Source organism: Cherax quadricarinatus, chromosome 56 (genome assembly GCF_038502225.1).
Source record: "Cherax quadricarinatus isolate ZL_2023a chromosome 56, ASM3850222v1, whole genome shotgun sequence".
Taxonomy (NCBI): Eukaryota; Metazoa; Arthropoda; class Malacostraca; order Decapoda; family Parastacidae; genus Cherax; species Cherax quadricarinatus.
In genome coordinates, this window is record NC_091347.1 from 26,047,823 (window position 1) to 26,062,073 (window position 14,251).

Consider the following 14,251-nt stretch of genomic DNA (forward strand, 5'->3'; position numbering starts at 1 on the left):
CGCGGACCGCCAGTTACCCGCAGTTGCCAGGGATGGGTGATCGTACCTGCTGTTGATGACCTGAAGTGACCTCACCTCACCTCGATCAACTGACCATAGCCTGCTACTGCTGATGTCGGCTGCTGTGATGCTGTCTGCTATGCTGTGGCCGTGCTGCGATACTGTCTGCTATGCTGTGGCCGTGCTGTCTGCTATGCTGGAACCGTGCCGGAATGCTGAGATGTTGGGACCGTGCTGTGATGCAGTAGCCGTGCTGTGATGCTGCGATGCTGCCTAGCTCAGGAGGAGATGGCGGTGATGCTGCACTGGTGTGTGAGGGATCCTGGCTGGTGTGCCAGGACAGGAGAATCTACTATGAAGGAGCTGCCATCCTCGGAGATGTGGAAGGACGTGAGCCGCGGAGATGGACTCCAGCTGCTGGGACCAGCCTGCTATCAAGGACGGTATGGAGGTGTATCCTGCCTTGCTGGTCGACCTGTACGACCGGTATGCGGGGATGCCCTGCCAACCATACAGACTATTAAGAGTGTGAGATGTCCCCAGCCTACTTTGACTTGCCAAAAGTGTTAGTGTTACCTGTGTGAAATAAGGTGACCTTGAAAACGGTCCAGTGATTATGGCCGCCTTGTTTTATGAGGCCAGTGAATCCTAGTAGTGGCATAGGATAATGGAGGGTCTTAGCTGCGATGCCTGCCCTGTCTCGATTTTCAGATGTTGAAGTGTGCATGTGAAGTGTGCTGAAAATGCGACCTTGGTGGTCGTGAAGTGGTCCAGTTGCAGTTACTTGAAAGAATGCAACCCGTTGGAGCAGTTTTCCATGCCAAAGAAGCCTAGAGAGGTTTGGCCCAATGGATAATGTGCGAGGGTGACTAGCATTGGCTAGTGCATTTCTAGTAGAAGTAGGGAAGGCACTGGAGTCCAATATTTAGGTTTAAGGAGAAATGACGGGTAAGGAGGCTTTGCACCAGAGAGCAACTATTATGCTGGTCAACTGCCAGGTGTACTGATTATGCTGCCTTGTGGTAGTTGAGGAGGTTGAGGGAAATATATGTAATTGAATAATTTTGTATTATGTATAATTTTGTCTTTGTATTGTAATAAATTTAAGGGGTTAGGATTAAAATAGTCTAATAACTAGGACAAATTGTCCTAGTTCTCAGATATTTTAAATTGGGGGAGAAAGGGGGATGTGATGTAGTTCAACTGGCTTGTGAGGTCTCTTGGGAGACCTAATTTAACCAATTATATGGTCACACCTGCCTTGGCAAATGTCGGGTAGCCACGCCCACGTCTGAGGTCTTTTGTTCTTGACAGCGTCAGACCTAGGCGTCAGGTCGTACACGTGGTTGTGGGGTGTGCTTGGACCACCATATAAGCCCAAGGAACAGCTGAGCAGAGGAGTTTCGTGCGGAGCTCTGGCCTGGGTGCAGAGCTCTGAGCAGAGAGACTTCGAGAGGAGCTGCTGCTGGGGTGCAGGACTCGGGAGAAGGCTGCTGAAGTCTCTGGAGGAGACTGTTGGAGGCATTGGGCAGAGTACTGGCTTGGCGCAGTACTCGTGCTGTGTAGGTCTTGGGACCTGTGGCTTAGTTCCTGTGGTGAACTGTCCTCTGAACCATATTGTAAGTTATATTCTGTTTCGTCTAGTTGATTGTGTTCCCTGTCTCACTGCTTATATGTACCATCCCATTTATCTAAACACAATAATGTGCTCCTGTTCCCAAATATATTATTGTACAAAGACTTAATAATAAACTGTGTTTGAGTAGAATAGTAATATTCACTGTCCCCATTATTTACTCATTTCTCCATTTATTTATGTTTAGTTAAAGTAGTGAGAGGGTGAGTAGTGTGGTGGGTAGAGTAATGAGAGGTGAAGATGTAATCACCAGTGACCTCACATTACCTACCTCTGCTAATCATCTCTCCTACTGCCTCGCCTGTCACCTACCTACCACCTCGCCTGCCTGTCCCCTGCCTACTGACTCCCTCAGTTTACTCACATATTCCCCAATTACCCCTTACATTCCGATACCCCCCTACATGACATGATGAGTTTCCAGTCTTTCTACTCCCTGAGCCCGGTCGTGGGCGAGGATCGTCTGGTGTTTCCGTGGTCAACCAGGCTGTTACTGTTGCTGGTAGTAATTGTCTGTGACATACCAGTGACCAGTTTCAAGGGCTTCCCTAACCTGGTAGCTCACCCTGAGGCTTCCCTGTGACTTGTTAAAGCAGGTTGTTGCTGTTGGCGGCCTACACAGCCTGGTTAATCTTGCAGTTTCCTCTTCGTTCAGACAGTATCACTGGTATCGAGTCTTGATTCAAGGAATCGGAGCCACCTGGCCGTGCACTGAATTAAACCTGCTTATCTCTCATAACCCCCACCCCCCACCGCAACCCCCTCCTACAACCCCCCCCCCCCCGGCACCCATCCCGGGTACCGTCACTTCATCCAGAAAGAAATGGTTATTTCTGTTGATATCTGCGCTTCTTGCAGCCATGCGCTGATGCTCACCTCACCACAACACACACACACACACACACGCACACACATACAATCACCACCACCACACGCACAACCACAACAACAACCAACTATTCTCTGACATAAAAAACGAAGTGAGGTTGACCACTGAGAGGAGCCTTCTCCATGACAAGTGCCTCGTCCCACCTGCTGGCACTATTGTGGCATCAATTACTCCACAAAATATGAAGCCATAAAGCCGTGGTCAAGTTTGACGAGCAGTCTTTACAAACACTGTAGGGTTTCCAGAGTTGTCCCACTGATGCAGTTCAGTCCTGGGCCAGGCTCGTCTTGTGTTTGTCTGGTCAACCAAGCTGTTGCTGCTAGCAATCTGCGAGTCTGAGAGGTTTTCTCAATCTGTCTAATACACACAAGGACCCCAGTGGAAATAAGTCACCTGTCTGACCTTTCTTTTCTGGTTATCCTGACTACTTTACACATATGTTAATGTATAATAATTGTACTTATGTGCACATGTACCTAAATAAACTTACACTTGTGGGAGACACTGGCACAGTGTACTTGTACAGTGTACCTGTACTTGTGTTACAGCAATAACTGCAGCATCTGTTTGCTATGTTACAGTCCTGGGCCACGGGTCATGCCACAGTGTTTTCTTGTGTCTAGGGTCTCCCCTCTTCCTAACTGGGTTTATTCTATGTTTCCTCCCAGGTCTCTCACTCCAGTAAGTGCAGTGTGTAGATTGAGGAGCTGGCCTTCCGGTATCTTCCTAGTGTTTATTACTTATTTCTCTTTTTATTACAGATGTGATGAGAGATCACAAGCACTCTTCCACCCCACACTAGCGCTCCTCTCTTCCACCCTACTCTAGCACACTCCCTTCCATCCCACACTAGCGCCTTCCCTCCCACCCACACTAGCGACTCCCCTCCGACCCAAACTAGAGACTTCCCTCCCACCCCACACTGGTACCACTGCCATAGTTCAAACTCTCAATACACAGGTGGAATGTTGCAATTCGGAAAGATTTATAGCGATGGAGAGAAAAACTGACAGGAAGGGAGTACGAGTGCTCAGGATTGATCCACTCCCAGTCGGCCCTCACACCAGACTTTGATATACACCATCATCGCTAGCATACACCAACTCACCAACACACCGGACGTAAAAACTAGATGCTATTTCGATCCATCCTGGACTTGACAATAGCCCAGAAAAGACCAAGAAAGTTAAGAACTGTGGAGTGTTTTAATTTAGTAGCGCCCACTAGTTTAGATTTTTTTCAATGATTTGCTGCGGGCAGTATACTATCTCTGGACATTTTCTAGCTCTGCTATCTCTCCTGCTCTGAAAGACACTGTGAACACACGTCAGTATTCAAGTCATGAAACCACTATTAGAAATCTACCAGCACTGTCACTGCTTATCTTATTCTGAAAGTTCTGGGAATCTATCATGTCCCTGTAACTGCACTTTCCTTACTGCGGCTTCCAAAATGACTGAACATTTAACACAAATATTCATAAGGCCTTTACCTTTTTCTTACGTTTTATGCATATTGTATACTATGCTCGTTTCCAGGTCTTCATTCTTCCCTGCTTGAACAGATGACATCTGTCATCGTTCATCGTTGAACATCATGTTATTTCTATTTTCTCATTGGAAGACTTTGCCGATATCTGTTTCTTCTACTGAGGCGAATCTTCAAGCTTATTTTGGTATCATCTACAAGAGATGATACAAAGCTGTGTTTGGTGTTCTTACCTACGTCTACTATAAGGATGAAAGAAACATTACCGGTGCTAAGACCCTGCCTTAGGGTGCTGAACTTTTTACCTGCTACGACTGGACTTCTGTTTACCACCATTCTTTGTGATCAGTCTGCTAAAAAATGTAGATACATTTCCCTCCTGCTCATGTTACACTTGACGATTAATACACATGTGCAACCGTTGGGTATCTATTTTGTTGAAACGTTTCGCCTACACAGTAGGCTTCTTCAGTCAAATACAGAGGCGGGTGTATTAGTGAAATGAAGATGTAATCGTGTTATACTTACTGACCTCGCTGCAGTAACTATTATTACATGGTTGCATTTTAAAACGCCTTTACAAAGTCCGTGCGGATTACTGCAGCATTTTGTCTTTCCAAGGCTTCTGTAGTTTTGTCACAGCGATGTAACAGTTGTGACAGACAAGATATTCCTGCTCTAAAGTCATGCTGAATTGGGTTGAGAAGCATAAGCTTCTCCATAAAGTCAGTAAAGTGGTATCTAGGAACCTTTGCAAAGACTTTTGTAATGTGTGATGTTAGTGCTACTGGTCTGTATTTTTTGTTATTGTCTGCAGCTCAAATCATATCCACAATTTGTTCCAGGTCATAGGTACTAAGTCAAATTTAACAAAAGGGAAAACTTCCCGGCTAGTTAGGCAGAGAGGAGAAATGCAGGGGTTGAGATCTTTCATGACAGAGGAGCCAGGGGCAATTTAGCCAAGGGAAGTCAGCAGCTCGTAAGTGGTCCAGGGTAGCTGCAAACAGGCAAGTCTGACAAGCTACAGATCAAGGGAAGTTGGTGCCTGCTACCAACAGGTGGTAACGAGCAGATGATGCAGTGGTCACCTCAAAGATAAAGGTGACTAAATACTGGAGAGGAGTAGCAGTGACGATGTAAGGATGAGGTGGTGCAGTGGTCACCTCGAAGATAAGAGGTGACTAAATACTGGAGAGAAACAGCATCAGCAGTGAAGAGGTGATCAGTCACTCAGCTTTATCTTCTTCCTCCAGTCCATCCGACTCTCCTTGCAATCCATCCACCTTGCCTTGCAGCGACCCTCTCTGGGCGTGCAGTAATTAATGAGGGAGGATAGCCCTCTCGCATCTCCCCCCCAGGCCCACAACTTTGCCAATATACTGCTCTCCCGCTCACTAACTTGTCTCTCACTCACTTAATACTGACCTACACACGCACCTGCCCCTCCCTCTCTCACTCACACCTCCCCTCTCTCACACTCACTCACTAATACACACACATACACAGGAACCAGGAACTGAGACTCTACCATATATAGATGAGTACCCTCTCTCTCTCTCTCTCTCTCTCTCTCTCTCTCTTTCTCGTGGCCTCTAGCTACCTCTGAAAGCTAGGTCAATCACCAGTTTTAAAGTTCCTTTACATCACAGTTTCTGGTCCACTATTCACTCGCCCGCCACGGTCCTCGCCCGCCACGGTCCTCCAGCGGCTTCATGCTGAAACTCCACCTTCCACGCTTAAAGATCCGTCTTCCATCAGGTGTTTTCTGCCGTGAATTCTGCACAATTATCTGAAGTTTTTATATTTTGCTTATTGTGTTAGTTGTTGATTCCTGGACATTGTAAAATACTCTCGATTTTAAACAAAATATTAACCCTCCCCCCCCCCCACAAAAAATATTACCCCTCCCCCCCAAAAAAATTCCTATATACTTTTTCTATGCAAAATTCAAGGTAAAACATTATAAATTAAAAAACTAAATACTTTTTACTATGCAAAATTCAAGATAACATTGCTTCAATCCCTCATTCAATTACATCTTGACATTTTTTCTTCATGTGAGATTTGAAGAAAATGCCTCGTACCACTGAGCTCATTCTCCTCTCCTCTCCTTCCTAGTCCTTTTCCTCCTAGCTTTCCTCCTGCCTCCTCTCCCCGGCAAGGCTCCAGTGCCTCTGAGTGGCACACTTTATAACTTGCAGGTCCTATTGTTTCCCCGGCCAGTCACCTGATTGGCACAGTCTTCACGTGTCTGCAGTCACCTTCATCTCTCACCACTCCCTAACTCCCTAACCTAACTCAGCATAACCCCTTCTCACTCCCTCCCCAACTGCTCCTCGTTCTCTCCCCTTCACTGGATAACTAGAACATTCAAAAGAAGAAATGCTGAACCAGTGGTGACACTTCACGTCACTTGTTCTCTCCAGGCTGACATACTGCTGTACACTAACAGTCCTCTTTAAGACAGGCGAAATTACAGAAATGTAGAGAGTACAGAGAATCTTCACTGGTCGTATAAATTCAGTCAAGTATCTGAAATACTGGAGTGATTTAAAGGCCCTTCCACCGTACTCCGTAGACGAGAACGATACGTCATACGCATATACTTATTACAAAGCGTTTCGGTCCTGGCACCTTGATCAAGGTAATCAAGTTCCCAGTTTTCTTATACCACTCTGTTGGTATCTATTAACAAGGTTCATATCATACATCATAATCACAATGGGACTATCACCCACAGTGGGGCTATCACTCGCAGTGGGGAGTTGTCAAGTACGTGTTAAAGCCCCACAGTGGGTGAGATGTCGAAAGTTAAACGTTTTTCCCCACTGAAAAATCTATGAATTACCACTTGTTGAAATTAGGATATTTCTTGTAGCTTCAGACACGTCTGATAATCCCGTCATATTCTCTCACCAACGCTAACAGGCGATAAACGGGGGAAGCCTGGCTTTATGAACGAGTTGCGAGGGTAGAAAAAGAAACATGAAGCAGAGTCACAAATATCAGTCACACTCTCCCCAGCGCCGCCTCTCAACTCCACGCAAAATAAACGTAATATTTCAATAGTAATGGTAATTTCCCGAGCGTCGGAATTATTGATCAGATACGTTGTTAATTAATGAGCTGGAAGGTGAGATGCGAGTAGGAGGCTGGAGACGGGACCCTCTCAGACGGTGAGACGGGAGCCTCAGACGGTGAGACTAGTTCTGATATCGGGGCCTGAGAAGGTGAGACGGGTCCTGCAGTTGGTTTCTATGATAAGAAGACGGGCTTTGAGACGGGTCCATTAGCGGTGATCCTGTTTTTTAGACGGTGAGACAGCACCTGTAACTGTGATTCGAGTTTTTGGAAGGTGAGACGAGGCCTGGTACACCAGCCTACATCATTTTGCTTCGTTAATTTAACTGAAAGATTCCCAACATCAATTTAATAAAGTTCTCTGTAAACTAACAAATATAATTTTAAGTTACACGAAACTATAAAACTGCTTATCTAACCAGAGCTGTGAACATTGTAAACACGGCTGCGGCACATCAGGCAACGAGGTAGCTGAGCAGCGCCAAGTAACGTTGAAATCAACACGAGTATCACTGGCGGTGAGAGAAGGTGTTGAAGACAAGCAACTGGTGTCTTGTTAAGGACTTTCTCAAGAACGTGACACGTGTTTACGAGCATGTGTCAATCTCCTCGTGTTTTTTCCTGTCGCCTGCGTTGCTGGCTGCCTGACTTGTTGCTTGCCTGGCTTATTGCCTGCCTGCCAGCCCGCTTGCTTGCTTGCTTGTCTGTCTACCTGCTTGTGTCTGTGGCTGACAAATGAATGCTACGTGTCTTGGGAAGACACACGTCAAGGTCTTCTTGGCAGACCTGTCTGGGTGCTACCTGCGGCTTAATATGGGGTCTTCCTGGGCTAGACCTGCACACTGTTTCAGGACTTTTTGGTCAGTGTGGCAGAGGTGCGGAGAGGCGGGAGGTGGGAGAGGGAAGGTGAAAGTTTGTTTCATGAAGAGTGAGAGTGAAAGAGAGAGAGAGAGAATCTCCTCTCTCTTCCTTCCTTTCTTGTACTCATCTGATCACGCACGTTTAAATTTCTTTGCCTGTATACAGTAACGCATGTACAACTACGTGACTTAGCATAGTGTACATTTTGTTTGTAACCACCCAGTCAACCTACACTTAGTTGACGTTGCTTAGGACAAGTGAAGTTGTGGTTGATCGTGGTGCTCAGGCTGGTTGTATCCACGTTAGTGTACGTATTCTTAGGCGTTCGTGGTGCTCAGGCTGGTTGTATCCACGTTAGTGTGCGTATTCTCAGTCGTTTACTGTAGTTTTGAGATCTGCGTTGCTTATATACCAATGTGGGCAGTAAGATCACAGTAAACAGGTGATATCACAACATGCAAAATAACCACAGAAGAAAAATAGTGAAATTCCAACCGCTTTCGTGATTTCTCACATTATCAAGAAATGTTCCTTGATAATGTGAGAAATTACGAAAGCGCTTGGAATTTCACTATTTTTTCACTGTGGTTATTTTGCATATTGATGTATGTATGTATTCTTAGATACACATGTAGCCCAGATTCCCTTCCTTTCTCTTTTTCTTTACTCATATATATATATATATATATATATATATATATATATATATATATATATATATATATATATATATATATATATATATATATATATATATATATATATATACATATATATATATAATAGCTTATGTTGCCCCGATCGGTTATGGGAGATATCTTCATAAAACTCCCATTGTTTTTCCTGTGTATGGGGCATCCCATGCTGAGAGGCGGTAATTCCTAGGTCATGGTAACTCCACCTCTGCTGTAGCGAAACCTTGGAAGCTATCGTAAATATTGAACCCCTAATACATGACGATATCTTCAGTTCCAAGGTGAAGTCACACAGCCCAGACTGACACACTGAACACTATGTGACCAAGCCTGTCTGATGCACTATGACAGGGAAACACAGCTTCCGTTCCCACTACGTAACCCGTGACGTCACATGCAAAGCCTCAATACTGCCCACTCAAACCTTATACTACCAAATTGCCAAAATTTTCAATTTAGGACGACGATACACAGAGTAACAGAACACTCCTGATGTATCCATTTTCGCCAGATAAAAGAAATTCTACTCACTCACTCTCACTCTCTCTCTCTCTCTCTCTCTCTCTCTCTCTCTCTAGTAACTTACCTTGGCTGGTTCCTGGAAGACAGGCTCTCTACCCTGAAAAGATAAAATGCATGTGTAAATATGTGAGTCCAAAAAATCAGTGAATACATCAAAGGCGATCACTTATTCCTGGTGAGTCAAGATACCCACGTCAGGCTTAACCTAGATATTGCTTAGGTTGTACTTGCCAAGGATGATGATCATCATAGTGATGATGATGATGATGGTGGTGGTGATGGTGGGGATGATTATATTAATGATAGTGATGGTAATTGGTGATGATAGTTGTCACTGTATTGATAATAGTGATTATATTGATGTTAATTGATGATAGTGGTCATTATATTGATGATGACAGTGGTAATATTGATGGTAATTGATGATAATGGTCATTATGGTGATGGTAACTGATAATACTGGTCATTATACTGATAACGACAGTGACCATATTGGTGTTAATCTTGGTAGTGAGTGTAGGGAGGTATATAATGACGTTGAGGTTGTATCTGCAGCACTCCACCTCCAGCAAGACACATACGACCCTCCACTGCATATCCCGACGGTTTTAGCGCCTCCCCATCACTATATCAATACCAAGCAATGTTCCATCATGAATACCATAAATATTTTTAAGAGGAATCATTTCTCCCACATACACACACACACATAGGAAGCAGAGAGAGAGAGAGAGAGAGAGGACCTAGTAGAGATCAGTGAAGAGGCGGGGCCAGGAGCTGAGTCTCGACCCCTGTAACCACAATTAGGTGAGTACACACACATATTTGTCCGGGTTTATGTAACCTAACCTAACTTTTGCCTAAATTAAAAAATAAGTTGACGCTGGGAACGTCGAAAAACAGACGTAGTGAAATGAAATTGATTTGGTATATACGTTTAAATAAATAAGAAATAATATGCAATCTACTGAGAAAAATCTATGTTCTCTGCTACCCAGGGTTCACTTGCTGCCTGCTACCCAGGGTTCACTTGCTGCCTGCTACCCAGGGTTCACTTGCTGCCTGCTACCCAGGGTTCACTTGCTGCCTGCTACCTGCTGCCCAGGGTTCACTTGCTGCCTGTTACCTGCTGCCCAGGGTTCACTTGCTGCCTGTTACCTGCTGCCCAGGGTTCACTTGCTGCCTGTTACCTGCTGCCCAGGGTTCACTTGCTGCCTGTTACCTGCTGCCCAGGGTTCACTTGCTGCCTGTTACCTGCTGCCCAGGGTTCACTTGCTGCCTGTTACCTGCTACCCAGGGTTCACTTGCTGCCTGTTACCTGCTGCCCAGGGTTCACTTGCTGCCTGTTACCTGCTACCCAGGGTTCACTTGCTGCCTGTTACCTGCTGCCCAGGGTTCACTTGCTGCCTGTTACCTGCTGCCCAGGGTTCACTTGCTGCCTGTTACCTGCTACCCAGGGTTCACTTGCTGCCTGTTACCTGCTGCCCAGGGTTCACTTGCTGCCTGTTACCTGCTGCCCAGGGTTCACTTGCTGCCTGTTACCTGCTACCCAGGGTTCACTTGCTGCCTGTTACCTGCTACCCAGGGTTCACTTGCTGCCTGTTACCTGCTGCCCAGGGTTCACTTGCTGCCTGTTACCTGCTGCCCAGGGTTCACTTGCTGCCTGTTACCTGCTGCCCAGGGTTCACTTGCTGCCTGTTACCTGCTGCCCAGGGTTCACTTGCTGCCTGTTACCTGCTGCCCAGGGTTCACTTGCTGCCTGTTACCTGCTGCCCAGGGTTCACTTGCTGCCTGTTACCTGCTGCCCAGGGTTCACTTGCTGCCTGTTACCTGCTGCCCAGGGTTCACTTGCTGCCTGTTACCTGCTGCCCAGGGTTCACTTGCTGCCTGTTACCTGCTGCCCAGGGTTCACTTGCTGCCTGTTACCTGCTGCCCAGGGTTCACTTGCTGCCTGTTACCTGCTGCCCAGGGTTCACTTGCTGCCTGTTACCTGCTGCCCAGGGTTCACTTGCTGCCTGTTACCTGCTGCCCAGGGTTCACTTGCTGCCTGCTACCTGCTGCCCAGGGTTCACTTGCTGCCTGCTACCTGCTGCCCAGGGTTCACTTGCTGCCTGCTACCCAGGGTTCACTTGCTGCCTGCTACCTGCTGCCCAGGGTTCACTTGCTGCCTGTTACCTGCTGCCCAGGGTTCACTTGCTGCCTGTTACCTGCTGCCCAGGGTTCACTTGCTGCCTGTTACCTGCTGCCCAGGGTTCACTTGCTGCCTGTTACCTGCTGCCCAGGGTTCACTTGCTGCCTGTTACCTGCTGCCCAGGGTTCACTTGCTGCCTGTTACCTGCTACCCAGGGTTCACTTGCTGCCTGTTACCTGCTGCCCAGGGTTCACTTGCTGCCTGTTACCTGCTACCCAGGGTTCACTTGCTGCCTGTTACCTGCTGCCCAGGGTTCACTTGCTGCCTGTTACCTGCTGCCCAGGGTTCACTTGCTGCCTGTTACCTGCTACCCAGGGTTCACTTGCTGCCTGTTACCTGCTGCCCAGGGTTCACTTGCTGCCTGTTACCTGCTGCCCAGGGTTCACTTGCTGCCTGTTACCTGCTACCCAGGGTTCACTTGCTGCCTGTTACCTGCTACCCAGGGTTCACTTGCTGCCTGTTACCTGCTGCCCAGGGTTCACTTGCTGCCTGTTACCTGCTGCCCAGGGTTCACTTGCTGCCTGTTACCTGCTGCCCAGGGTTCACTTGCTGCCTGTTACCTGCTGCCCAGGGTTCACTTGCTGCCTGTTACCTGCTGCCCAGGGTTCACTTGCTGCCTGTTACCTGCTGCCCAGGGTTCACTTGCTGCCTGTTACCTGCTGCCCAGGGTTCACTTGCTGCCTGTTACCTGCTGCCCAGGGTTCACTTGCTGCCTGTTACCTGCTGCCCAGGGTTCACTTGCTGCCTGTTACCTGCTGCCCAGGGTTCACTTGCTGCCTGTTACCTGCTGCCCAGGGTTCACTTGCTGCCTGTTACCTGCTGCCCAGGGTTCACTTGCTGCCTGTTACCTGCTGCCCAGGGTTCACTTGCTGCCTGTTACCTGCTGCCCAGGGTTCACTTGCTGCCTGTTACCTGCTGCCCAGGGTTCACTTGCTGCCTGTTACCTGCTACCCAGGGTTCACTTGCTGCCTGTTACCTGCTGCCCAGGGTTCACTTGCTGCCTGTTACCTGCTGCCCAGGGTTCACTTGCTGCCTGTTACCTGCTGCCCAGGGTTCACTTGCTGCCTGTTACCTGCTGCCCAGGGTTCACTTGCTGCCTGTTACCTGCTGCCCAGGGTTCACTTGCTGCCTGTTACCTGCTGCCCAGGGTTCACTTGCTGCCTGTTACCCAGGGTTCACTTGCTGCCTGTTACCTGCTGCCCAGGGTTCACTTGCTGCCTGTTACCTGCTGCCCAGGGTTCACTTGCTGCCTGTTACCTGCTGCCCAGGGTTCACTTGCTGCCTGTTACCTGCTGCCCAGGGTTCACTTGCTGCCTGTTACCTGCTGCCCAGGGTTCACTTGCTGCCTGTTACCTGCTACCCAGGGTTCACTTGCTGCCTGTTACCTGCTGCCCAGGGTTCACTTGCTGCCTGTTACCTGCTGCCCAGGGTTCACTTGCTGCCTGTTACCTGCTGCCCAGGGTTCACTTGCTGCCTGTTACCTGCTGCCCAGGGTTCACTTGCTGCCTGTTACCTGCTGCCCAGGGTTCACTTGCTGCCTGTTACCTGCTACCCAGGGTTCACTTGCTGCCTGTTACCTGCTGCCCAGGGTTCACTTGCTGCCTGTTACCTGCTGCCCAGGGTTCACTTGCTGCCTGTTACCTGCTACCCAGGGTTCACTTGCTGCCTGTTACCTGCTACCCAGGGTTCACTTGCTGCCTGTTACCTGCTGCCCAGGGTTCACTTGCTGCCTGTTACCTGCTACCCAGGGTTCACTTGCTGCCTGTTACCTGCTACCCAGGGTTCACTTGCTGCCTGTTACCTGCTGCCCAGGGTTCACTTGCTGCCTGTTACCTGCTGCCCAGGGTTCACTTGCTGCCTGTTACCTGCTGCCCAGGGTTCACTTGCTGCCTGTTACCTGCTACCCAGGGTTCACTTGCTGCCTGTTACCTGCTGCCCAGGGTTCACTTGCTGCCTGTTACCTGCTGCCCAGGGTTCACTTGCTGCCTGTTACCTGCTGCCCAGGGTTCACTTGCTGCCTGTTACCTGCTACCCAGGGTTCACTTGCTGCCTGTTACCTGCTGCCCAGGGTTCACTTGCTGCCTGTTACCTGCTACCCAGGGTTCACTTGCTGCCTGTTACCTGCTGCCCAGGGTTCACTTGCTGCCTGTTACCTGCTGCCCAGGGTTCACGTGCTGCCTGTTACCCGCTCCCCAGGGTTCACTTGCTGCCTGTTACCTGCTGCCCAGGGTTCACTTGCTGCCTGTTACCTGCTGCCCAGGGTTCACTTGCTGCCTGTTACCTGCTACCCAGGGTTCACTTGCTGCCTGTTACCTGCTGCCCAGGGTTCACTTGCTGCCTGTTACCTGCTACCCAGGGTTCACTTGCTGCCTGTTACCTGCTACCCAGGGTTCACTTGCTGCCTGTTACCTGCTGCCCAGGGTTCACTTGCTGCCTGTTACCTGCTGCCCAGGGTTCACTTGCTGCCTGTTACCTGCTGCCCAGGGTTCACTTGCTGCCTGTTACCTGCTGCCCAGGGTTCACTTGCTGCCTGTTACCTGCTGCCCAGGGTTCACTTGCTGCCTGTTACCTGCTGCCCAGGGTTCACTTGCTGCCTGTTACCTGCTGCCCAGGGTTCACTTGCTGCCTGTTACCTGCTGCCCAGGGTTCACTTGCTGCCTGTTACCTGCTGCCCAGGGTTCACTTGCTGCCTGTTACCTGCTGCCCAGGGTTCACTTGCTGCCTGTTACCTGCTACCCAGGGTTCACTTGCTGCCTGTTACCTGCTGCCCAGGGTTCACTTGCTGCCTGTTACCTGCTGCCCAGGGTTCACTTGCTGCCTGTTACCTGCTACCCAGGGTTCACTTGCTGCCTGTTACCTGCTGCCCAGGGTTCACTTGCTGCCTGTTA

At 48.8% G+C, this 14,251-nt stretch overlaps 1 protein-coding gene across 3 annotated transcripts in view; it reads right to left on the bottom strand.

Annotated features, from left to right (window-relative positions):
* Positions 1 to 14,251, bottom strand: part of LOC128700698 (protein O-linked-mannose beta-1,2-N-acetylglucosaminyltransferase 1) — a 790,167-nt gene that overhangs the window by 174,547 nt on the left and 601,369 nt on the right. For all 3 annotated transcript variants that reach the window (XM_053794015.2, XM_053794017.2, XM_070097232.1), the window contains exon 3: positions 9,237 to 9,269. The gene's annotated coding sequence lies outside the window, so the exon portion shown is untranslated. The remainder of the gene's footprint in view (positions 1 to 9,236; positions 9,270 to 14,251) is intronic.